Source organism: Neolamprologus multifasciatus, chromosome 7, assembly GCF_963576455.1.
Source record: "Neolamprologus multifasciatus chromosome 7, fNeoMul1.2, whole genome shotgun sequence".
In the NCBI taxonomy this organism is placed as follows: Eukaryota; Metazoa; Chordata; class Actinopteri; order Cichliformes; family Cichlidae; genus Neolamprologus; species Neolamprologus multifasciatus.
In genome coordinates, this window is record NC_140445.1 from 28,041,911 (window position 1) to 28,068,075 (window position 26,165).

General features: G+C 38.0%; 1 protein-coding gene across 3 annotated transcripts in view; it reads left to right on the plus strand.

Annotated features, from left to right (window-relative positions):
- Nucleotides 1-26,165, plus strand: part of strbp (spermatid perinuclear RNA binding protein) — a 94,517-nt gene that overhangs the window by 17,166 nt on the left and 51,186 nt on the right. For all 3 annotated transcript variants that reach the window (XM_085168810.1, XM_085168809.1, XM_085168812.1), the window contains exon 2: nucleotides 17,097-17,188. The gene's annotated coding sequence lies outside the window, so the exon portion shown is untranslated. The remainder of the gene's footprint in view (nucleotides 1-17,096; nucleotides 17,189-26,165) is intronic.

Here is a 26,165-nt window from a genome sequence, read left to right on the forward strand (position 1 = left end):
ATAGTTATCTGTAAATTCAGAATTTAATCTAAAATGATGATGCTTTTATTGGTAATACAACACTTTGAATGAGTTGTAAGAGGATATGATAACAGTATTAACAACACGATAATGAGAAAAGAAAAGAGTTGTGCTTGTTTATCACTTGCTTGTGCGGATGTTTGGGGAAAAAAGATTGTGCCTTAATTATAGCGTAATTATGCCTTAACTGTACATAAATATTTGTGTCAGTTTCCATCATAAGGCTTGTGAAAAATGTCTTTGTAATCAATAAGAAGGATTTTTTTTCTGTGAGTGCTAATATAGTATTTTAATACTCATAAGTAAGCACCAAATATAAAGGTCATAAACTGGTGAGCTTTAAAGGGTTGTTTATTGTGACTTGTAAGTTATCTCTGCATGTCTTCTGCATCAGTGTAGTGTAGGATATTCGCAGGTTAGTGATCATGATAACCTGCAATATTCATTATTCTGACTGAACATGATCCATGCAAACTGAGTCCCCTATATTAGAAATCTTGAGTATTAAACTCATGTTTTTATAAATTTATATTTATAAAAACAATTTTTTAAATAAAAGATGTGTCAATGTTGAAATTGTGTTTTTGATCTTGTACTGATGTTCAAGAGGTGTTTTCGATCAGATTGTGAAAATCTGAAGCTGGTGGTCAGTGTGACATTCAAGCAGCATTTGTTGTTATAACAAGGGGAAAAAAAGGACTGATGCAGCTTGCGAAACACAAGCAGGAAACAACTTTAAGAGCACATATCAAGTGTGGAAATTAGCTATATATTTGAATACCAGCAGAGCTGTTGTAGCAATTAGACCACTGGAAGTCTGTTTTAATGCCAAAAAGCAAAGCATGCTACTGGTAACTGTAACGAATCGACCCAAACAAACAGCACAAATCGAGAGACGAGGGCTTTTCCAAATGAAATTAAACGTGCATGAGAAAGAGATTAGCGCTGACACATTGACTTGAAAGGAGTAGTCTATATTCAGCCCGTCCAGACAATCGATAGGATTTGAGTTGGAGATCAGTGATAGCCCACAGTCTTACATTGTGTTAGCAAATAAATTTGACCTATTTCATGCAGAAATGTACTCTGTAGCACGTTTTGTTTTGTAATTTGTTTTTTAAGAAATAAAAAACTGCTGCATCCAAAGATGCAGCAGTGGATCCTCCATTTGGAGCAAGTGGATCATTAAGTACAATGTGCAATTTATTTATGTGTATCCTGTTTCCAGCTCTCTTTCAGAGGAGCAAAATGAGGGGCCTTGATCCTTAATAGGGCTGGGCGATATGACCCAAAATTCATATCTCGATATATTTTACCTGGACGGCGATATAAGATATATATCTCGATTTTTTTTTTTTAAGCCATAAAGTAAGAACAAAAATAGAGTTCTTAGTCAAAGCTGAGTCCCAGATGTCACACAGGCACTTTTATTAACATAGAGCATAGATGTACATAAAATTTACTCAAAAATAAATTATGAGCATTTATTAAATAATAATGCTCCATAAATAAAAGAAAACAATGTTGTTTTTGTGCATAACAAAAAGCTCACAATTGTGCAGTCAAAATGTAAACTAAAAGATGCAGAGCATAGTAACAAAGACAGATTTCACAGCTGCTCTGTTCCCAACTTTTACTGTGTGACTGACAGCATTGAGTTTGAAATCCTCTTCATAACCACGTCTCTTAACAGGTGCCATTTATGGTCCTTATACACAGTAGGGTAATATTACGTTGAAGCACAGTACGTATCACTCCGCGAGGCTCCTCGGTAGCCGTAATGCTCTGACAATCCATCAACCGGTGCAGCACCGTAGCTTACCAAAGTCGTACTAAAACATTTTTTGACAGATTGCTGAGCGCTGTGTACCACATAAAATCGCTTCGCGGCCATCAAGCACAACCAGAATTCATACATAAGGCGCGCTGTCAACTTTTGAGAAAATGAAAGGATTTTAGGCTGTGCAGCGCCTCTGGGCTGCATGGCGTTAGCGTGGTTAGCTCGTTAGCGTGGTTAGCTCGTTAGCGTGGTTAGCTCGTTAGCGTGGTTAGCTAGCTAACACGTTGACGGCGTCCAGCCCCACGCACAGGGCGATGCGCAGTAACTCGTTAACGGAGATTTGCCGTGTCCATCTTGTCGCTTCCTGCAGGTGAAGCGATGGGGGAGGAGGGGGAGTTGTGTTCAGTGAAGGAGGGGCGAGGCCGAGTAATGTTGCGTAAAGACAAAAGTGGACGAAAGAGAGGCAAACTTGCAGCTCCACAAGTATAGTTATAACGTAACATAGACTATATCGATATAAAGGATATTGTCACATCTTATATCTCGTATAAAAATATATCGATATTTTTTAAAAACTCGATATATCGCCCAGCTCTAATCCTTAATAGTAAATATCATATTTGTGATTTTCATGCAAGAAAGACCCATAAAAACTTTTTTTTTGGTTCATTTTGGGTTTGCACTTTAGCTATTAATTATTGCAGACATGTTGCAGTGTCACGACTACATAATTCTAATTTGCTCTTTCCTGATAGGTTACCTTTTCATCAGTACTTTCAGCAGTAAAGCATCAGTAGTTTGGAAAACTGTACTGTATTGGGATCATGGGATGTCATTAACACATGGCAGATACTTTGTGTGGCATCGTTTCATTCTTTTAATTGCTCCATGGGGCTGTAGCCATGCAGCACTAGACACAGTGTATTTTCTTTTAACATTGTTACTATATAATTATAGCATTAAGTTGCCCAGCATCTTAATGTTAGAAATGAGAGTGTCAGTCACTAGTTCAGTCACCTGTTTAAAGACAGGCGCCACACAAAGACAACTGTTTGTGTTGTTAGTTTCTAAAACAACAGTGGAGATAGATGATCAAAAACATTTCCCTTTTTCTAAGGTTTCTATTTAGGTTTCCTGTTTAATTTACAACCTCACTGTAACTATGTTCTACTAAAAGAAGCAGAGGCATTATATTGGGTTTAGAAATGCATTCTCTCCATCAGATTAGATTAGGGCTGCAGCTAAAGATTATTCTGGTAGTCGACTAATCTGCCAATTATTCTTTGATTAGTCAATTTGTCAGGGATTATTTCAGTAACTCTTTTCTCCGCTTCCTGTGGAAACACCTCCTGTTCAAGGCTCCAGTACCTCACCTGTGAATATCACCCTTGTTGTCTTGTCCCACAGAAAATTAAAATAATGACCCAGGAAACATATGAATATGAAATGGGGTTTTTTAACATTACTCAATAGGACTGTCAGAATCAAAACAAAATAAATAAAAATATAAAGTAATATAAATGAAAGTGCTAGCAGTATTCTAAAAAAAAGTGCAAATAGGAAACTAAATTGCTTCTGCCCATAAGTTCAAATAAAACTTCAAATTAAATCAAAAATATTATATTTTCCAGTCCAAAATAACAAGTTAACAAAGTTTAGAGATGATTCACTTCATGAATTCACAATTGCAGTGAACATCCTCCAGAGTGAGGCTTGCTCTTATCTTTGAGATGATGTTATCAGCTGCTGATAACCACGCTAAAGATGCTCTCTGTCATGACCATTTGAGAGGTGCATGAGCCTCTTTTCAGGACAAACACATCTATACTCCTGTGCTTAGTATTAGTAAAACAGAACAAAACAGAGTTAAGAGTGCCTTGAGGCAATCTGTTGTTGAGATGTAGTGCTATGGAAATAAAACTGAATTGAAATGAATTAGAAAAGACTGTTACTAATCACAAATTTGGTTGTATATCATAGTTTCTCAGATGGTGTAGTGCTCAATGCTAATTAAACTGTTTAACTGATTATAAATATAATTAGTTATTGAGATGGTTCAACCCACACATTACCTGACGTTAGGTAGAGGGGTTTACTATTCAGAATAAATGCTAATATTAATGTGAGAAAAAATAAACAAACTAGGAGACGGTGTAGCTACTCCTGTTTAATTTGTTAGCATTTCCCTCATTAGCTAACACAATCGGTGTCGCTTAGCAAGCATCATCCAGAGAAGTTTCCGACAGGTTAGCTAACACATACGTTACTGTACAAACATTAACATAATCAAGGTATCAACGTGACACACTAACTTAACTCTTACAGCGTCCTGTTGTGTATTGCAGTTACAAAAACACATTTATGCGAAAGAAAATTCACTGTCGACTAATTTTTACAGTCGATTATAGCAATATCAATATGTCATTGATTATAGCGATGAGTGGTTGCAGTTCTAGATTAGATCTAGGCAGCCTTTAGAGATTTGGAGGAATAAGAGCTGTCTTGGGTAAATGTGTACACAGTGTAAAATGTATGAATTTCTTTACCAAAATCAGTCATAAAGTGACTTTATTGTTTTAATGCTTATGGACTTTAAACTTCCCTAAGGTACAAGGTGAAAATAAAATATTTTCTGCAGTTATGAGATTGCAGTCGTTGCACAGTTACACAGCAGTATTCAAGAAAGATGCCTTTAACACACAATTTACTGTCCGCAATGGACCACTCCTTCTTTTCAGTTATGTGCGGCGTGACATGATTTCTCTCTTTGTGTGCAGACTGTTCAGCCATTTCTATAATCCCCACTTATATAACACATATACAGTGTAAATTAAGTACAACTAACATACATTAACTGCAAAGCCAAGAAAGGGTATTTTTTTTCTAAGCAGTCAGCATTCACTATTATTTGAATTGATTAGACACTGTAGCCAAAACATACTCTAGTATGTTTTTGTATTATTTCAGTGGCTAAATAGCTCTTTCTCTTAGTGACCCTGAGTAGTTATTTGCCATCAAAGATCTGCTGTATTAACACTGTAGCGCAGTGTTCAGTGTACTTCAACTAAAAGACTCCTGCACGACAAGGGTGATATTATATTTTGTTTTCATTTGGGCAAACTACTACTCTTTAGGCCCACAGTTTAAAAGACTAGTGTGCCACTGCACCAGCTTTTTATACATTTGTAGTGCTGTTCTTTCCCATATTTATGTAAACTTGCCAAGACCCTGCACCACTCATGTCACGTATCACATACAAAGCCCAGTACACAGACACATAAAGCTGTTCTTTTAGATAGGAATATAGAGCACGTTGTTTAAATGGAAAGACATAGAAACTTTAAGTACTGCTGCAGCGTATTACATATGCTGTAGTCAGCTCAAGCTATTTCTGTTGCTCCAGACAGCCAGCCAAGAATCAGCCCTACCCATTTTGGACCAACGCTGCAGGTTAATCCATTATGGCTTTGAGTTCTTAATGATTTTTAAGCTGTGGACTCATTTTAACAAACCTTAAATCTGTTAGGCAGGCGTAGAAATTAAAATATCATCGTATGATGTGTGTGTATTTTTACTGAAGATACAGGGTTTTTTTTCATATTTGCCTGCCTTTGACAGAAAAAAACCCATATAGCACTGTATTAGTTTGTCTTGCAGATATATGACTCTAGGATACACAGATTCATCTAGTACAGTATGTACAGTAGTCTGATGAATAGTCTGCAGAATAGTTTGTATGCTTCTTCCATTTTTCATCTGTAAAGATTTAATTACTGCTCAGAACTGCTGACAAACACACATTGTATGGTTTATGGGTTACTCTTATAGCTGTGGTGCTGGCTGGGGGAAACAATAAAATCCCAGAAACACAGCAGCCCATGAAATATTTGGTTCTTGGGATAACATTTCATACATGGAAGTAAAACTATAGAAAGTTTTATTGTCAAGTAGTTGAAATGCTGACCAAAATAACCAACATATTTGGTTTTGTTCAGGTTTGTAATCTAATAATCCTTAGTCTTTAAGTGTTTACCCCAAAGTTATCTGATGAATATTGATGAGAAATCAGTAAACTGCAGGATGCTTGGCTGAGCAGATAATAATAATAAAAACTGTAGAACATTAGTTAAAATGATATAAGTCATCTTTCTAGAGGCTGTTTCTGTCCTGTTATTGTATACTGGGCTATGTTATGTTATATGTTATAGCCCAAAACAAATGAGAAAAATTAAAAAGAAGAGAAAATTAAAAGTAGTCCTGAGCTCTTGTATTAATCATTAAATAATACTGAAATAATCTAGCTACAAATTGGTTTGTTTATTAACTAAACTAAAGTCAAATTAAATGCTGTTCTTTGATGCCCACTAAACCGCTATATAATGTTAGAAGAGCACAATATCACATTAACTAGAGACACACAGTGAGGCATCCAGTTTGGATTTTTTTTTCACTCATAATAATAAAAGCCCTAATATAATAACTCAACAAGTTCTTATTCCCTCAGTGTTTAGTTTAGTTTCATCTTCATTATGGTTGTTTAAGATGTGTCACATTGCTTACCTTCTGGGTAATCAGATGGTGTATTGTTAATAATGTCATTACGTATTCCATCAGTATAGTGGAAGTGGAGTAAATCAAGAGTGAGACTATAAAGAGGAAGCAGAAAGTGAGAGTGGGGTTAGTTGCCAGAAAGGAATATGAGGGAAACTTGCAAGTTTATGCAATAAAGTTGCAACTATGTTTATTAGCGGTGGAAGGAGAGGTAAACAAAAGAACTAGAGAGAGAACTCAGGGGGAGATGAAAATATGAGGGAGGGTGGGTCGTAGAGGAAAGTTTGTTAGACAGACGGATAGATGGCTAGATGGATGTGCACAGAGATGCTCTTCATCCTTAACAGCCCAGGGTGAAGCGAGACTGACTCCTGCTTCACACTGATACTGCATTCTGAATCACTGTGATACCTCTCGCTCTCTCTCCTGTCTCTCTCTCTCTGTGGGAATTCTCTGACCCAGTTAGCTCCTCCACTAAGCAGCAGCAGAGTTATTTTTACATATTACCAGGAGACAATACTTCGTCCTCTGATCGTCCTCCCCTCATCCATACGCTTCCCTATGCTCTCCTCCTCCTCCATCTTAGCTATAGCTATCCTTTTGTCTCATATCATCCTGTTCTTCCATCCCTTTCCTATATATCTAAATCTTTTCTATATGTCCACTGGCTTTGATCCCTCCTTGTCCTTTAGAAAAATAAAGCCCAGTCAACCCATTGATTGATTGAGGATATTGATTTTGATTGTTCAAAATCATAATAAATGAAAGCAAACTTATACTTATTATATCTATTTTTATTATATTATATTTTTAATCATTTCAGGATTTACATTTTGGCTATGATTTAGTTACAGTGTATGGATTTGGCGGTGTGTGTGTGTGTGTGTGTGTGTGTGTGCGTGCGTGCGTGCGTGCGTGTGTGTGTGTGTGTGTGTGTGCTACTAATCTATGCAACTTATGATTGTACTGCCAGAACACTCTTGTAAAATGAATTTTTAATTTCAAGAGGGTTTTTTTCTTGGTTAAATAAATGATAAATAAATACATAGCAAATGCATAAATGTTATAAATAAACATGCAGGTTCCAAAGTCAATACTCATGAAGCACCAAATGCTGGTGGATTTTTCATTTGGTTATCCAGCTTACCTCCCAGTAACTGTTTGTACCAAAGTAGTCTGGTAACACAACCTGACGCCAGAACACACTGAAGCATCTATCGCATTTTGGTGTCATTTATAGCTGACTGCGTGCACACACACACTCACACACACATACAGTGTAAATTTTACCCCATTTTATGTTATTTATCACACTTTTTTTTATTTTGACCATTAAAAATATGTTTTAAATACCTTTGGTCAAAAGTTGATATTTGGTCTTCACCTGGATCCTAGCTAATCTCTAAGCCACCTAACTAACATCACAAAATATGTTTCTAAATTCACTCTCATACTATAAGAGTGAATTGTAAGAGCTTTCTGTAAACGTGATGAAATCAGTTAATCAGGTAAAGTGCAGGAGTTTCCCTAATGATCATCTCTAGTTCACATATGCAAAATGATCATTCTAAATATTACTGTGTACATTAGAAGAGCAAAATTTGTTGACCACAGATTTTCATTCAACACTTTTCCTTATTTTATTCAATCAAGCCTTATTCTATGAATCACAAATCCCCCCTACTTCATCCTCCTCTCCTCTCCTCTCCTCTCCTCTCCTCTCCTCTCCTCTCCTCTCCTCTCCTCTCCTCTCCTCTCCTCTCCTCTCCTCTAGAGAGTAAATGGACAGAGAGTGTGTAGACAGGTCATCTATTCGCCTCCTAATGATGATGGATGGCAGGACTGCAGAGAGCTAGAAGAGAGAGAAAAGTGGAGCGATACTGGAAGATAAAGAAATAGCAGAGTATGAGGAGACTGTGTTTATATATGTCTGCTGGCGGGCAGATGGTGGGAGCTTTAGTGATATGTTGATCCTCAAGTGTTTATATCGTTCTTGTCATCTACCTGATATCAAACAAGCACACACACCTGCAAGGTGGCATCTGGTGTAATTCACACTTTTGAAGACATGCACGCTTCCATCTCTGTCAGTCCTTTGACTTTCATGACCTGAGCGCTCGCATGGATCTTCTATGCTAGCAGTAGAAGATGCGTGCAAACTCTGGAGTGTTCGTTGTGTCTCGCTCGCTGACATGCGTACTCGCTTGCTCATTTACTCTCTGCCTCCTCTGATAGCTGAGCAGTTGCATGCTACTGTGATTAGTAATCTAACAAACTGAGTAAAATCTGTGTGTCGTCTACTTAAACAGCAGATTGTTGCATCTGAGCTCTGGTACTTAAAATAACATTTGGCACTACATATAGAAGTACATACCAAGTGGTCAAGTGTAATAAAAAAGTCACTTAATCCACTATGTTTTTAAATACAAATTAGGATTATACGATTTTTTTATTGTTTGAGAAACCATTCCTTTGCCTCAGTATCCAATTACCCAGCTGTATTTGCTGATACTGTACTATGTGTTTTTTTTTAATATATTTATGGATTACATAGTGCTTTGCCCCGAGAGCAGAAGTCAGGTTGTTACTCATTCAATACTGAAATGGGATGACACAGGAGGAGTTACAAGACTGTAGTTATTTTCCCAACAATCCTCTTCTCTCAGCATAGCTCACCTCTCTGTTATCTCACACCTTCCCATCTAAGAGTGAATACAAGGCTGACAGAGAGGAAGTGTTAAGACCCCATCTGGTGAGGTTACAACAGAGTACACAAAAACACACACATTTCCTCTCTCTTTCTGTCTTTCTCACACACACACACACACACACACACACACACACACACACACACACACACACACACACACACACACACACACGCACTGACAGTGGTAAAGTCTCACCCTTCCCAAAGTACAGAAACAGAGACAGGCTGTAGCTATGGCAACCCGGAGAGAAGGGAAATGATTGGGTAAGGCTTGAATTTGTTAAGAGCTACTGCATGAAGCCCAGGGCGAGTGTTAGTCACTCTTTCTCATTTAGTGTTTGTGTGGTTATTGTGCGGTGTGTGTGTATTGATACAAGTGTGGGTGAAGGAATCACAAGAAGTCAAGGCTTCTCTTTTTTATTTCCCTTCCTTGTCTGTCTGCCTGCATTTTTCTTGTTTCTGTTTCTTTCAGCAAAGTTATTCACCATGGTCCATAAAGTAGAAAAAGACTGAATCGCATCAGTTGGTTTCAAACACTAGCATGGCTAATTGGATGGGATGAAACACTTTTCATAGCTGTGACATCAAATAGACCATTTTATAGCCCAGTGTTTCGCTGACGGGCAGGCATATGCTCATATTTTGCTTTTAAAGGAGAATTCCCAGTTTTGACTGCAGCTTGTCATTTCTAGTTTTGCTCATAAAATTGTTTTGTTACTTTTTGCAGTGTGTTGTCATAGATTTCATAAACAAGTAAGTAAAACTACTAATCTGAGCTTTTTAAGCAGGCTGAGATTAATGTTTGTGAGTAAAGATGCATCAATGGACTGGCCAAGGGCCTGAATCGTCTCATTTCCAGTTACCAGCTGGTCAGAATCATGTATGGCTGATTAAAAGCTTATCCATTTCATGCTTGTACAGCAAGCGCAAAAAAGTGCAGGCAAATAGTTGCATGCACATTCATATCACACACTAACATGTCAGTAGCATGGAAGCTCGTCACTGTGAGTGAGGACAAAAAGTTTGCCAAAGTAAACCATGGGGGGACCACCATGAAAGCCTTTGTAACCAGAAACTTACATCATCCTCACTCAGCGCAACATTTTAAAGATGCTAGCAAAGGCCAAGTGGCTAAAACTATCCAAAGCTCACAGCCAACAACAACCAGCCACCAGTAAGGCTTGTTGAGCCTCGGTATGAGCAAAGGGTTAAAGCAGTTATCTGTGGAAGTTATAAATATACTGAAAAATAAAATAATGTTTTTTTTTCTCTGTTTGTTTTATTGTACGATAAGGTAGGTTTACAGAACCTGATTTTCAGTTAATTATCTTGTACCTCTTTCCAGTAGCAGAGCACTATTTTTTTTTATAGTTTTATTTTCAGTTGTTCAGTTGAGAGAATATCCTGTAACTTACTGCAGTTTGGGGAAAATATTTGTAAAGTTTATTCATTTCTTTTATTGTGCATTGAAGAAAAGTTATTTTTTGTTTTTATGATCTTAGTTACTGAGAGAAAATAGAAATTGGCAAAAATCAGTGTCAGCAGGTTGCAGAAATTGGAATTGACCAAAACAATTACGATCTGTATTCTGGAGGAAACCAAAATCAACACCCAGTGCAGCTGATTTTCAAAATAATAAATATAAAATAAAAAAAAACTGTCAGTGATAGCTTTGTTAGTGTTATTATCTCTGATACAAAATAACCTGTAGCAGTTTCTTTTCTTTGTGTGTCCACCTTTCTGGGTAGTCCATACGGGGTGTCTCGATTATGCTATCTACACTGCATTAATGTCGGGGATGTGTTCTGCTGCATAACAGGTTAATCTGTTAACACATCCTAATTTGTAAGTGGTAATTTCAGGGAGCAGCTTTGAAGACTTCTCTTCCCTGCACTGCATTTCCACCTAATAATGAGAAGAAATCCTGACATCAGGATCAGTGACTAAGGAGAGAAAGTCGTGCTGTGTAATAGAGGGGTCTTTAGTGATGTTTGAAACTAAAATGTGTAATCTCAGTTCCTAACAAGGAACTAAGTCTTTGCAGAGGTGTGTTGATCCTTCTGTGGATGTGTTTTTTTAACAGCAGGGTTTTTTATTTAGTTATTTATTTATTTTTAATGTTTTTTTAGAAAAGTGAGAAGTTGCTGCACAACAATTTTGCTTACTCCAGCTGTCATGATCTGTCTTTACTTTTTTTTTTGCAGAACAAAGGGGAGAGAAACCCTTTGTTCAATAGTAGATAGATACAATGCTGAAATAGCATTACAACAGTTTCTTCTCTTCTAAATAGAAGTCATTCCTTTTCTAATTGGGCTTGAGGCCTTTAGAGAATTTGGAGGGTTTAGCTGAGTGTTTCCTTTTGATTGTGCAGTGGTAGCTCTCATTTAAATTCTCATGAATTTTTCTCACATTAGACCGGCACTGTAGTCCAGAAATTTAAGCCTCTTTATTTTTTTTTGTAGCTAAAGCAGAATAGGTGAGGGTTTTACTTTCAAATTGAATATTTCTGATTCAGTTGAACTGATTTTAGGATCGTTTCTTTTACAAGGACAGGCTATTTAATTTCTTTTAGCTCTTACTTCTAAGAATAAAGAAAGGCAGACGGCAGTAAATGACTATGCAACGGCATCATTTGTATGACCTTAGATTGCTTTTGTTGTTGAGTGGAAGGAGGAAAAGCGAAGCTTCCTCCACAGGAATGAAGAACAACAGGTTGAACGTGGAAACACCCTGGCACCTTTCAGTTTTTATTCCTGATGTATACTTGTTTCCCGACATCTTTGTTTCTTACCCTCAATCATTCTGCGGTATCACTGGATTTTCTATAGTGCCGAATCACATGCTATCTCCCTTTCTACCCAGTGCTCATATTCTGTTTGTTTCCCTGTCCCCTTCTAGTTGTTTCCTGAGTGGAATTTTTAAAGCCAAGTCTGAGTCAGTAGAGATCCATGGGTTGGCCCTTCTCTACAAAGAGGAAATATGAAAAGAGAAAAACATTTCCAGGGTTTCTTCCAGAGTGTATGTCTCACTGTGACTTTTTGAATTGTCTGGTTATATTCACCTTGGTCTAGGAAAAGCATAGGCTATAGCTCACGTACTCAACACACACACAGTCCTCAGGGGAGCTTAATTATTTCAGAGAATTGTCTATATTTTTTGACAGCCGTGCAAGAGCATGGCTGTAATGAAAATGATTCACCATACTAAGTCAACAGCAGTGAAAAGAAATGGAGTAGAGTCCCAAAGGTAGAGGTCCAACTTATGTCATTGTGAATTAATATCAAATAAACCCTAGATATTCAACATGCTGCACTCAGGAAACCTAATAAATCATTGATAGCTGTAGCAGTTTAAAAAAAACCCACACACACTAATACAACACAACAGAAGTACGTTATTGTCTGACTAATGGCAACATCCTCACACATTACACTATGAGGGCTCTATACTAATGAAAAAGTCTCTTTTATCTGGGATTCTGTGAGTAATCCACAGTAGACAAAAACATGGTGAAGGTAGCTGTACTCAGCAAAATGAATATACAAAATATGAATGATGAAAGGTTTTAAAATCTATCCAGTGAATTCAAAGGCCCCGGGTCACAATGTTCTTTAATAAGACGTGTGGAAAATGAGGGTAGCGGTGTATTCTGTTGCATAGTATCATGAAGCATATGCATCAGAGAGCACAGCCCTGACCTTGATAGGAGTGTAAATGGAGACATGTCTGTTTGTTTATTTGTATTCCCATTAGCTTCCTGCATAGCAGGAGCCACTCTGTTTGGTGTCCACAATTTGAATCTAAATGTTGTCATTTCGTACACAACAAGCCAAGAAGCAGCAGAAATCTTTGCAGCTTTACATTTATACTGTTAACTAAGGCATGTTTGTAGGCATTTCTTAAAAAGTGGAGATTTTAGCTATAATTCCTTTATTATGTGAGGCAGTTGCTCTGAAAATACGCGGATTTTACTTTTTGCTGTTTGGTAGCGGAATTATTAAATTGAGTAATTAATAGGGGGTTTCCTGCTGGTCAGAAAATAAGGGTTAGGGTTAGGTGTGTAATTTACTTGGTCATCTTTGTCTCCAGCTTCCCTCGGCTGTGTTGAAAGTACCTTACTCTTCTGCAAGGCCTCCAAGTCCAAATCTGTGTGTTTTTTCTGGCCATCTGTAAAAACAAACTAATTTTTTAAAGGGTTTTTGGTTTATGAATTGAGTAAAATTCCTATACCTCCTACTGTAGCGTAAAATTGTGTCTTGGCCTATGCTTCATTGCACCGTTGCGTCTCAGTTTGACATCAAGATTCTTGTTTGTACTATCAATAATGGTTTGCAAATGAAATGTGAAGGATTGGCAAATTAAATAATGCTCGACACAATGTTTGTTTTCTCTTCCTTCGAGCTCTCTATTAAGAGCCGTGCCAGTCGATGGTGATTGTTATCTGACAATGCCGTATGTCTTAGTTAACTCCTGCAGTAGTGCTCTGCTACAAAGGAAACTAATACACATCTGTGTCACTTTTCCAGCTCTAAAGAGGTGTAAAAAATGATTTTCTAAACATAATCTCGTTCCTTACTATACCTCTGCATAATATATCTGTCACATTTTCTGTGAAAAATAACAATATGAAGAGATATTTTTAGGATATAATATTCACATCTGTAATTACAGTCTGGCTTTAAATCTCTGTTTTGTGGGAGATCTAATTTATGTGTCAGTTGCTGCAGAATATTGCCACAGGACATGCCACACAAATTGTAATGCATTATTATCAAACTGAAAGACTGCTTACTTAATGATGGGCAATCTTTAGCATAAAATGCTCTCTTTTTTGTTTTTTAAATTTCCCCATAATGGTGCACTTTTTTTATTTTGCTGTGTCTGTTTTAAATAGTTGGTCTGCACTCAGTGTACTCATAGAAAGCATTAACAACATGTCCTAATTAACTTTTAGCTTTGTTCTTGTTAATTAAATGATATAAAACCTTCCAGATACCCCCCCCCCCTTACATTAAAGGGGGGAATACCAAGGCCTTCCCTGGCCAGGCGAGAGATATAATCTCTCTGGCGTGTCCTGGGTCTGCCCCGGGCCTCCTACCGGTGGGACATGACCAGAACACCTCACCCAGGAGGCGCCCAGGAGGCATCTTTGTCAGATGCCCGTACCACCTCAACTGGCTCCTTTCAATGTGGAGGAGCAGAGCCTCTACTATGAGCCCCTCTTGTATGAACTCCTCACACTATCTCTAAGGGAGAGGCCAGCCACCCTTCGGAGGAAGCTCATTTCCACTGCTTGTATCCGTGATCTCATTCTTTCGGTCACTACACACAGCCTGTGATCATAGGTAAGGGTAGGGACGTAGCTCGACTGGTAAATTGAGAGCTTCACTTTTACACTCAGCTCTCTCTTTACCACGATGGACTGATACAGCGTCCGAATCACAGCAGCCGCAGCATCAGTCCGTCGTCGATCTCCCGCTCCCTTCTCCTGTCACTCATAAACAAGACCCTGAGGTGCTTAAACTCCTCCCAAACTGTAGTCCCCCCCCCCCCCCCCCAAAAAAAAAGCATGTAAAATGACATCATTAAAGTGAAATATACACTCACCGGCCACTTTATTTGATGTACCTTGTTAGTACTTGGTTGGCCCCACTTTTACCTTCAGCATTTCTTTAATTCCATATGACATAGATTCAACAAGGTGCTGGAAACACCTTTATAACAGTGTGGTCATAAAGGATACGGTCAACAACGATACTCAGGTAGGCGGTGGGGTTTAAACAATGCACAGTTACTACTAAGGGGCTCAAAGTGTGCCAAGAAAACATCCCCTGCACCACACAAAGCAGGGTGCTTTAATTTGTTTGCACACAATTTTGACCCCACCATCTGAAAGTCATAGCAGAAAACAAGACTCAGTGTTTATCCAGTCACTCATATTGTCTAATTTTTGGAATTTTAATCCTATTTATTCCTATTGTAGCTTCAGCCTCAGCTCTCTCTTCACCACGACAGAGCGATAGTTCTTAGCTGACCGGAGTGGCACCTGGTGTGATTTTCTGCTGCTGTAGCCCATCTTTGTCAAGGTTTGATAGCCTGTCTGGCACCAACAACAATGCCACCTTCAAAGTGAAAGAAATTACCTTTCTTTCTTATTCTAATGCTCAGTTTGAACTTAGGTAAGCTGTCTTGATAATGTTCACATGCCCAAATGCATTGAGTTGCTGCCATGTGATTGGATAATTAGATTGTTAATTTGCATTAATGAGCAGCTGAACAGGTGTACCAAATAAAGTGGCCAGTGAGTGTACACAATTTAGTGAACACAATTAGTAAAAAGCATTAAAATGTGCGTGTGTTTGTACGTGTGTGTGTGTGTGTGTGTGCAGTCTTTGCAGCGTCCTGTGTTTGCATGCACATGTAAACATAATGAATAGACTGACAAACAAAATCTCTGGAAACCAGTTTGTCTTGCAGAACTATGAGATCCATTACACCTGCCAGCGCCGCACCTTATTTATGCTCTATTATCCAAGGTGTGACTGCTTCTCGAAAGAACACACAGCAAATACTCAACATTTGTTTTGCTTTGATTTTCTTGGCTGTATGATAGTGTCTTATTACTTTTTTTCTGAGGGTGCGCCACTGTCAGTCTGTTATATCTGGTTTTTCAGGAACATCAATTTCTTTTCTTTTTTTCACAAAGTGTCTCATAGGTTAGTGATTTGACTGTAATATACAACAGTATATAGCTTCTCAGACCAATACTCAGAAATTTCTTCAGTGCACACATAAAGAAGGTGTGCAACCAAAATCTTTACCACCATGATCCACCATTCAAGGGTGGTTGGTCTTTACTGTGTTATGAAAAACCCATCATTTACTGTCTCCAGTTGTTTCATCAGTTATTCTTTAATGTGTTTTTGCAGTGAATTTGAAATGTGATAAAACTGTGCTTAACAGGGCAGGCTGTAGACTCTAGAAATTTTTAATGGCAACTACCCAATTTTAATATTGCACAATTTTCCACAATCTGTTGCTATCAGCACAGCTGCACTTCTTACCATCTGCCACCTTAACACATTTTTGTTTATTTAATTCTAAAGTAGGGGTGTGTGATATGATTTTGGAATGATTGGGACCGAATTCAGGACATGGTGACAACTTTCCTGGTAAAGCAGATCAATCATACCTTTTACTGCATCGCAGAAACACAGAACATAAACCAGCAATGTGTTATCAGAGTATTAATACAAAACTATTTCAGAATTTTCTTTCTAGACTAAAGCTTGTTAAAAGAAAAGAGCAAGGTTGTATTGTGAAATAGGACCAGGAAGTGTTCAGCGACTATGAAAAGGTAGTTGTGTAAGAGAAGTAGAAGAGCGAGGTGAAAAGTAGTAAGTGCTTATCATAACAAAAATAAGCAACCTTTTGTGCTGTGATTGCTCTACGGAAGAAAAACGCGTCAGGTAGTAAATTATGTCATCATTGGGAAGTGGCTAATGTTGCATGAATTGTGCAGCTAAATTAATAGATAGTTAGAGGAATGAACAACAGCATTTCATAGATAGTTCTGTGATAGAGTGCAATGTGATCGAACTGTTTGCATGCAAGTTCTCATTTCAAACACTTTGCTGTGTGTAGTGACACATGCAAATAATAGTCCACTTCCTCTTTAGGGTCAGTTTTCTGGTTAGTGAAGATTATGCCAGTTGGTGCACTTCTTCATTTTCTACAAGAGGAAAAAAAGAGAGAGAGATGCAATAATTTCTCTGTAGTTTCTTTTTAGAAATGTTTGCTACAATTCTAATACTTTTTTACATTTTTTATCTAAGGTTTTGTTTTCCCTACCCCCTTTCTTTTTGATGTTTCTGATGAAGGCAAAGGAAAAAGTAAAGCTCAAAGTTTTGCAGTGAAAAATATCTCAGTCTTATGATACGTTCTCCCCCTGTGATCGCTTTAAGTCAAGCAGAACATTGCCCTTAAGTGCCGTTGTAGTGACTGTAACCAGACTTTAAACTTGTGTCTTCTCAGGTGCTGAACCCTGCCTGCTCAAACACCGTGACTCCAAACTGACAGACAGGGGGAAAAAGTGGACAGATAAACCAATAGGCGGCCAAGGGAGGGTGAGTGAGTAGTCTGTATACTGTATCTCTGTAGGCTGTCTTGAACTCTGTTTCACACTGTAGTTTAAAGTGTTGCTACTGCTACAGTTGGGTGGCTCAGTGTTGACAGTTTAGACCAGTAATTCTGAAAGCAAGACAAGCCCTGTAGCAAAGAGACTGATGCACTGAGCCCACTGAGGCCAAAACTAAGTCTGTTCGTGTTTTCTGTTACCCTCCTCAAGATTAGTGCTTTCATCAGAGGCTGTTCAAAAGAAATGACAGTTTCATACTTAAGTAATATAGACACGGCTTTATTTTGTGCTGAATTTTACCTAGAAAACAATCAAAGAAGGGATTTTTTTTTTGTCCAAAAGAGGAAAAGAGACAGATGTTCAGCAACGCTTTGGGAACTATTCGCAAAAATAATTCCATCATAAATCTGCTGAATAGAAACAGTTCCCCCATCTTCATACAAAAGGTTTTAAAGAGGGGCCAAATTTGCTTGTGAGTGAACAGATGGAATCCGGTCAAATTCAAGATTTACATCTTAATTGGAGGTTTTGTACCTTTTGTGTGTGTGTGTGTGCGTGTGTGTGTGTGTGTGTGTGTGTGTGTGTGTGTGTGTGTGCACGCAACTCTGAATTTGATTTATGGGCACACATAAACGGGTATCACACATTTATGTGTTTTTCCACTTCCCTATAATACATGTATTTTTGCTAGCTTGTACAATATGTTCCCCCAGTTAACAGTCTGTGTACCTACTATGTTGTTAAAACATCAGTTTACTCATCAATGCAATTTATTGATGGGTTGACAGATGTATTTGTTGGCCAACTGTTTACATAGTTGACTGACAAAATAAAATTACTAGCAATATGAATTTGCTGCTTTTCTTTTCTTTTCTTTTATTTGTTTGTTTGCTTTTTAACCTTCAAACCTGTTGGAACAGTATACATATACCTGTAGATCTGCTCCTCTGTCTCTGTGTATATCTCATACACTCCCAACCGTCTGTAGAAGTTTTTGTACATTACAACTTTTCCTGATATTATATGAGAAAAAGGAGTGCCTCATCTTCATTTGTGGTTTCATTTTCATTGTGGTCTCACACTGACAATGAATTTAAGTTAGACATATTTACTGATCACAGTGGATCAGGGGCTGTGGTCCTAGTGGTTGCCGGGTTCACTCTCTGCTTTGGTAAACTGCCTACTTATGTATGTAAAGTAGCTTTTATGCAGTTCACCCAGCGGTCTTTCCCACTATCATCTCAGTGGGACTGTTTTGGGGTCTGCGTGTGTGTGTTTATGTGTAAATAATTGATTGCTATAGAGGTTTTCGTGGATTGCTGGTGAGACTGAACCAGGCAAAAGAAAAATGCGCTTGACTGCTTTCCTTCACAGTGTGAGTAACATAACTTTACCATGTGTGCTTGCTCACTGGGATGTTGAGATGGGGAGCTTGTCAGTGTTCCGTGAGTAGATTTAGTTTGTGTTAATGGTGCTGCAGACATTAGTCCTTAAATCACAAATTAACATCATTTTTGAGCCAAACTAAGATGCCACACATACTGTTAGAACCCACCCAATATATTTGATATATTGACTGATATTTGCTATTTGCAAATATCTTCTTATCAACATTTATAATAGCCATTAAATGAAAATTTAAAAAGTAAAGACAAGATAGGAGAAAGACCCTTTGACCATGTTATAAGTGTAGATGTTGCATAGTTTGTCCACACTTTGCAACTTCCCTGTCGAAAAAGACACCACGACCAGCTGATGTAAGCAGGCGTGGAGTATAAACAATTAATTCACGACTTGTTGCGACAATAAAACAAGATTATTTTTAAACTGCATTGTAATATTATCTTGGTAAAGATTCTTAAAAAACTAAACGTAACACATGTTTATCTGTATATCATGAATTATTCTCATGAATATCTGTATTCATGAGAATAAAAATATCGGTCGTTATATTGGACTTCGCTTTTGAGTTTAAAGCTATAAGATGATTTAGAATAAGTTATGAATAAACCTAAACATGAACAGTAATAACCAATAAATTAATTGGTTATACATACACAAAGACAATCGAGCATGCTGCCATGTTCATCCCAAATAATCAGACCTTCTTTCTTTAGACTTTTTTTTAGCCTGCTGCTTACAACAGTCTTTTTTTTTTCCATTTTATATCTCAGCATCAGGGATAGCTGTGGATAGTCATGTTCTCCACAGCTGTCACAAGTCAGGCTCAAGGTCAATATAGCAGCATGTTCAATAGAATTTTCTTGAGGATTTTCAAAAATTTGGCACACTGTTTTTTTGTTTGTTTTTTGACTAAAGGGGTAAAAAATCATTTGTTTGTTATTTTCTTTGTTTTTGCTTTTTTAATGTAAACATCAATGTCACTATGACCTTGTAACATCTTGCTGAAAGCAATATCTCAGGAACATGTAGATGAAATTGTATTCTGTTTGCGCATAAACAGTAAACCTAATCTGCTGGTCAAAGGTGAAGACCACGGTTATCTGAATACATATATTATATGAGTAAACGTAAACTGCAGTTTCACTGGTTGGCAGAGGTATACCACAAGGCAGAGAGTTTAGTCTCTGCTTCTTTCTTAATCTTTCTCAGTCTTTTACCAAGGGTCTTTCTCCTATGCTGGCTTGTTCTTCTTTGCCATCCCTTCTTTCTTTCTTTCTTTCTTTCTTGCCCCTTAGCCGCAGTGTCCTTGAGAAAGCAGTGACTTTGCCGGTGAGTGTAGCAGAGCGCATCACTCTCTCTCTTTCTCTCTCTCTTAGACTCTCTCTCACTGACTCTAACTCAACACCCTTGCACACAAACGCACCGACACACACACACAAACATTTGGTGGGTCCATAACACAACTGTCAAGCACTGTAAAAGTCTCTTTCCTTTATACTCCATGAATAATTCATCATCACTAACATTGGCTATATGGCTTTATGCAAATGTCGACAAACCTATTGCAGAGGAAAAACTGAGACAGTTGTATTTTGTATCGAGCCAACCTTTTGCCCATTTACTTCTCTTTTAGGAAAAGATAGTAAATGATCAGCAAACTGCTGATACAACCAAAAGTTGTCATTTGTAGTCAACAGTAATATAAAATGTTGTGATGATGATCAGTAACTGAGTTACTGTTGAATTCGCTTGGTTTCATAATATGACGCTTTACAAAATTGGATTTATTGCTGAAGTTCAATTACTGTTTCTGATGATTTGTTACCGAATTCTAACAAATTGCCCTCAGTAGATACTGGAGTTTGGCTGCCAGCGTGGAAACACGATGCCTCTGTGCCCTCCCCCTCATTAAAACTGCCCTCCACTAATCTTGGATCATGACAGCCCATTGTTACAGTTTTCCATAGCTCTTAAAATATGGATGAGGTCTGATTGTCTGCTTGTAAGATGAGATGTGATAGACTCTTGTTGCTGTTTGTTCTCGCTCTCTGTTTTCCATTTGTATTGGGTCACCGCTTTTTCCTGCCGCCTTGCGTGTTTTCTGTAGGGGATCGTGTATCTTGTGGATAAGTAGCTGCAGTCCTATATATGGAACATGAGATTCGCAACTTTATCTGCAATGTTTGCTCAAAAAAAGATTAGAAATCATTTATTTATCCCATATTTGAGAGTCTGATTTAAATAATATTTACTGCAGTGTAATTTGCATATAGTCTGATTCTTCCTAGCAACATTACATATAGGTTCATTTGAGTAGCTCATGATAGTATCTCATTGCCGCCATGTTATCATTCATTCACTCCTTGTCTACGTGTGTCTTGTTCACACTTCCTTATGTAATACATACAGCTGAAAATGCTTCCGTAGCCATGGTGAGCAATCCCAATGGGAAAAGTTGAGCCTGAATCGCTTTCTCACTCTCTTTCCTTCCTTTGTCTAATGCCTTGGTGCAGTTTAATGCTTTCCCTGCATGCGCACACTTGCACACAGATGAGCAGGTCAGAATCTAAAAGCAGAGAAGATGCAGATTTTTAGTCACGTGTTGTTTTAATTCATTTGACCAAGAAGTTGTTAAAAAAAACAACAACAGACAGAGCGTGAGGATGGTTTTCTCTGCTGCCTGCTTTCCTTCTTGTTAGCGACCATGACCGTGGTGGCTGGACATTTGGCTGTGAAATACTTGCACAAGAGTCTGCTTGAGAAAAAGGCTCTTTTCTCAAGCAAAGCGCATTGGACAGATAAACACCTTCACCTGTTGGATGTCAGTCTTCTAACCTTATAAATTGTAAAACAGCAGCAGTGCAGTAAAACGACACATTTAAGTTCAAGTGACAAAGCCCTCTAGCAGCAAAAGTAGCCATGACAGAAGGAAAGAAGGAAGTCAGAGTTGTCACAGTACTACAGTTTCAAACTTGATACCGACACCCAGGAAAATACTCGCATCTTGATACCATTTTTGCAACAAAAAACAACAAAATCAAGAGGCATGCAAATGTATTCACATATAGCCCTGTTTATTTCCAGTGCTTCTGGTGATTTAGAACCCTATTTGTGGTGTTGATGAACTAGAGTTGTTAAGTTTGGCTGCCACTCTTTCAGTATAGTGCTGTTAGACTTTTCTCACCTTCAAGGGTTTTTTTTAGGCGCACACGTGAAAAAACATGCTATCTTGTAAAATTAGCACCGTCTGTTAATGTTACAGACAGCCAGGACTGGCAATGTTTGCTGCCTAGCTCCGACACTAACATTATTCATTATTGTTTTATTGTTAGTCACAGCTGCTAGATCAGGGATGTCAAATATTACGTCCAGGGGCCAGAATCGACCCGGCAAAGACTCCAATCTGGCTTGCTGGAAGGCTTTGGAAAATGTGGGAAGAAAAACTCTATTTTTGGACTTTTAACTTCATTTTCACAAGTTTTAGAGCTTTTCCTACACGAAAGTAATTAAATTATAGATAAATCTGTAATTCTCCACATTACTTCTTGCAATTTAAGCCCAAAGTCATCCTGACAGATTTCTTTAATTTACTACAACAGCATTTCTTTATCAGCATTTCTTTATCTCTGCGTTATATTAAGATATCTCATTGATTAAATGCACAGTTAAACTTTTTACACTGACAGAATGGGAAGTATCACCAGTCTGGCCCACATAAAGTCAAAGTGGGGTCTATGTGGCCTGTGATATAAGTTTGACATTCCCGTGCTAGATACTGCTTTAATAATAACTTGGACAGCTATAATTGCTAATAGTTAAATGGTTAACGTTAGTGTGTGCCGGGTTAATATTTATAATAACAGTTTAATACAGTATGCCAATGCTGTTGAAACAGGAACTTTATTGACCTCTCATGATTCCTCATAAAGCTGAGCTGTCAGTCTTCAAGATGCACGCCAAGTTTGTTGCGCTACCGTTCACGCGTTCAGCTGCTAGTGGGGAAGAGGCTGTGTGCCCGCCTGTCCTGCTGCAGTGCTTTGTGAAGTTGTGTGAAGTTGGAGGAGGAGAAGACTGCACTGTTCTTATGAATACTGTTGCAATCATTTTTAATATCTATTAGTATCTGAGTATTAATGTTGTTTTGCACTTCTCAGTAAATATGGGGCCTACGGTACCTTTGCAATTAAAAAATGATCATGTGCTGTCACATTTCCAGAGTTTTGGTATTGAAAGGTACAGTTAGTGTCCGTCCTGTTGACATCCCTAGTTTTTATAGTGAACTTTTGAGTACAGATGTGTCAGGATACCAACTTCAGTCCAAGGGGGCACTGTTCCTTTCCTGTTCTTTTTTTCTGCTTAACTGTGACCATGATAATACTGTAACCTTAGTCAACTGTTTCTTTATTTTAATCAGTACAGTGAAGATAAATTCCCCCTGATGACTTGGTGGTGATTGGCTTCCATTTTGCAAGTCCAAAATATAATTGGTGCTTTTTGATGATTTTGTGCTTCCTTTTAGGAACTATTGAAATTATTATCAGGCCCAAATTAAGAACACATGCAGTTATGCATGAGCAACGATAAATGTCAAGTCAGTAGAGGTTTGTTATTTTATTTACTCTGTGACATATGTTAATCAAGCAAACCAGTGATCAGACACACATACACAAGGCTAGAGAGTCGATTTCTTGCTTTATGAGAGAGATCCAACTTGGGTTTAAAAATAACTAGAATATTCCTTTCATTTTAAAGTGTTAATCTTATATGGATATATCATCAGATTAGATATAAGATAATCAGATAATTAAGAAAATGGGTCAATCATAATTCATGCTAAATTGTTTTTAATTATTCATCAATAGTCCCTGTGGCTTGCACACACACACACACACACACACACACACACACACACACACACACACTGTAAACCTTTTCTGTTTCCCCCATTCTGTATATTTCTATCTTTTCCCCGTCTTATCTTCTCATTTCTAACCTCCCTTCTGGTCACACTCTGCCCCCATCAAGTCCCACCCTTCCTTTCCTTTCTCTCTCTTCCTGTTCCTTCCTCTCGCCTCTGAGTCCCACCGTCTTCTCCCCTGAGTCGGAGAGACAGACAGGAAGGAAGTGTGTAATGAGACAGCCATATCGAGCACACAGCCCAAATTGACCTGCAATGAATGGAGGCACTGATCAGATGCTGCTAAAGCAGTGCAGATTAACAAGCAAGGGGGAAGGGAGAGAAAATGAAGCTCCCTAATGTGGCACACGTTTTAGGAATACTATCAGACATACACAAACCGTTTTTTTAGGTAACAGGAATATATGTGTTCACACAGGGTAGCTGTTATTATTTAAAAATGAATGTGCTTTTTTCTTGCTTGTTGTTTTACTGAAATCAATAGTTGGTCACTTCATCTGAAAGGTAAAGCAATCTGCATTCAAGACACTGTTTTCTCTGCAGTATGAACACAAGACAGAGAGGAAATAGCTTCTGAGTGAAAATGAGAAAAACAATGACAAAAGCAAGAGAACGAATGGCAGGACACACTCCTATTACTCTTATTATTGTCAGAAGTGTTACTTTATATCCTTGCTGGATATGAAAATACTGGATGTGATTTAGCTTTTGTAGTAAATCTTGCTAATCTGCTCATCTGTCTCCACTCGCCACACTACTGATTTTATTAATGAAAATGGAACGATAGAGGGAGCGTGGACATATTATCACTAACAGTTCTTTGTGGTCGTGTGTGTGCGTGTGTGTGTGTGTCTGTGTGTGCGCGTGCCTTCGAGTTTGTCCAGTGTATCACAGTAGAAGACCATTAGGGGATTACTTCACATCTGGATAACCCTAGCTGTTCTAATGAGTTCACGACTGTAGTATGCATTTCATAATTTGGATGGTTTCAACAACATTACATATTAAATCATTTCTGGCCTCAATTCTGCCCACATCATTTTTAATATTTAAGCCCAGTGAAAAACCCAGTTTTGGTGTAAAAAAGTTATTGTGAGGATTTACTAAATATGTGCACTGTCAGTTTTTTGACTGAAAGGTGTGGACACGGACATTTTTGTGCCTGGCCGTATTGCCAACCTGTTTGAGTTTCCCTTTAGGAGCTCAACATTTGGAGTAAATCACAAACATCATTTACAAAGGTTTTCAGCAAGTAGTTCACTAAAACCATAGCTTATATTTGTGTCTGATGTGGGGATGATAGTTGCTGCCAGAAGTGCTGATATATTTGGAATTCCAGATGAAATTGTTGTCAGAATGACCACCTAATAGCACCGGTGGATTGCTCAAAACTTTGTGTTCAATACCAAATCTATGCCTCTGCTCTGCCACACTTCACTGACTCATCACCCCAAATGTTTAGGGCTTTGCAAGTCATATTTATGGTGTTCAAACATACTGGTATTTTGATGAAGTAGAGCAGAACTCAGAGAACTGAGCTTAACGTAGGGTGTCAGAGGGAAGTGAAGAATCACAGTACAAGGCACATGGAAGGATCTGTCTTTTAGTGGTTAATACAGTCAGCCAAGCTACTTTTTAGCTTACAGAGTATCAGGTTTTTTTGACACATTTCTAAACATAAATTGATCCATAATGACAATGCCAAGCACACAAGAGCATCAGCATCTCACCAAAACTCTTTCAAGGATTTTGCTTCTTTATTATGAAAGTACGGAAGCTTTTTTCTGATCGGGTTATCTCAAAATGTAATTTTTATCTCCAAATTTCATCTCAATAATTCAACATTTTAAGATAATCTGAAATTTTAATACCTACAGCCTCACATCACATAAAGAAAAAAAACAAGTGCAGAGCATGCATTTTTCCACATTTGGCACAGTAACTTTAACTTGATTACCTTAAGGATGGTTCAGGATTCTGAAGTTAACAATATTTGATGTTTTTCTGCACATCATACAACTCAACTAACACAGATTTTAAGAGGAATAGTCTATAATGAAGTAGTCTTTCTTGGGATAAATTCCCCTCCTGAGGTGTCAGATTTATCCAGAGAACGTTTCTCTCACCCTACCTTGTGCAGTATAGAGTCTGGCCTTATATCAAACATGTGTTCATTCTCCTTCAGCTGCCTCACATTGATATGAAATGCCCAACTGGGTTCATAGGGAAACAGGAAACATGAAACCTACTCTTACATTGTATGATACCATCTAAAATATGTTTTTTACATGGTATTTTGCAGTGTTGCTTGGTGCATTGTGTTATTACTGAAATGAAGTGGCTGCATGTGATTTTGTGAATTAGCACATTGCTAGTAGATTAGCTAGAGAACTTTCCACTCCCACCGGCGTATGTTTCCGATTGTGACATCTTGCTAATTTGCCCTGGTTAGTAGATCTGGCACTTTGATCTTTCTGTGACCCATTTTTTTTGGCTTTGGCCTTACCTGGATCTTTGCCAGCGTAGTTCCAGGTAAACATGAATAAAGTGCAGTTGTAGAATGTATGATAAAGTCCTTTAGGATTAAAAGATATTGGAATTGAAGTTGTTAATGGAATGTCAAAGTGGTAATAGCAGCAATAAT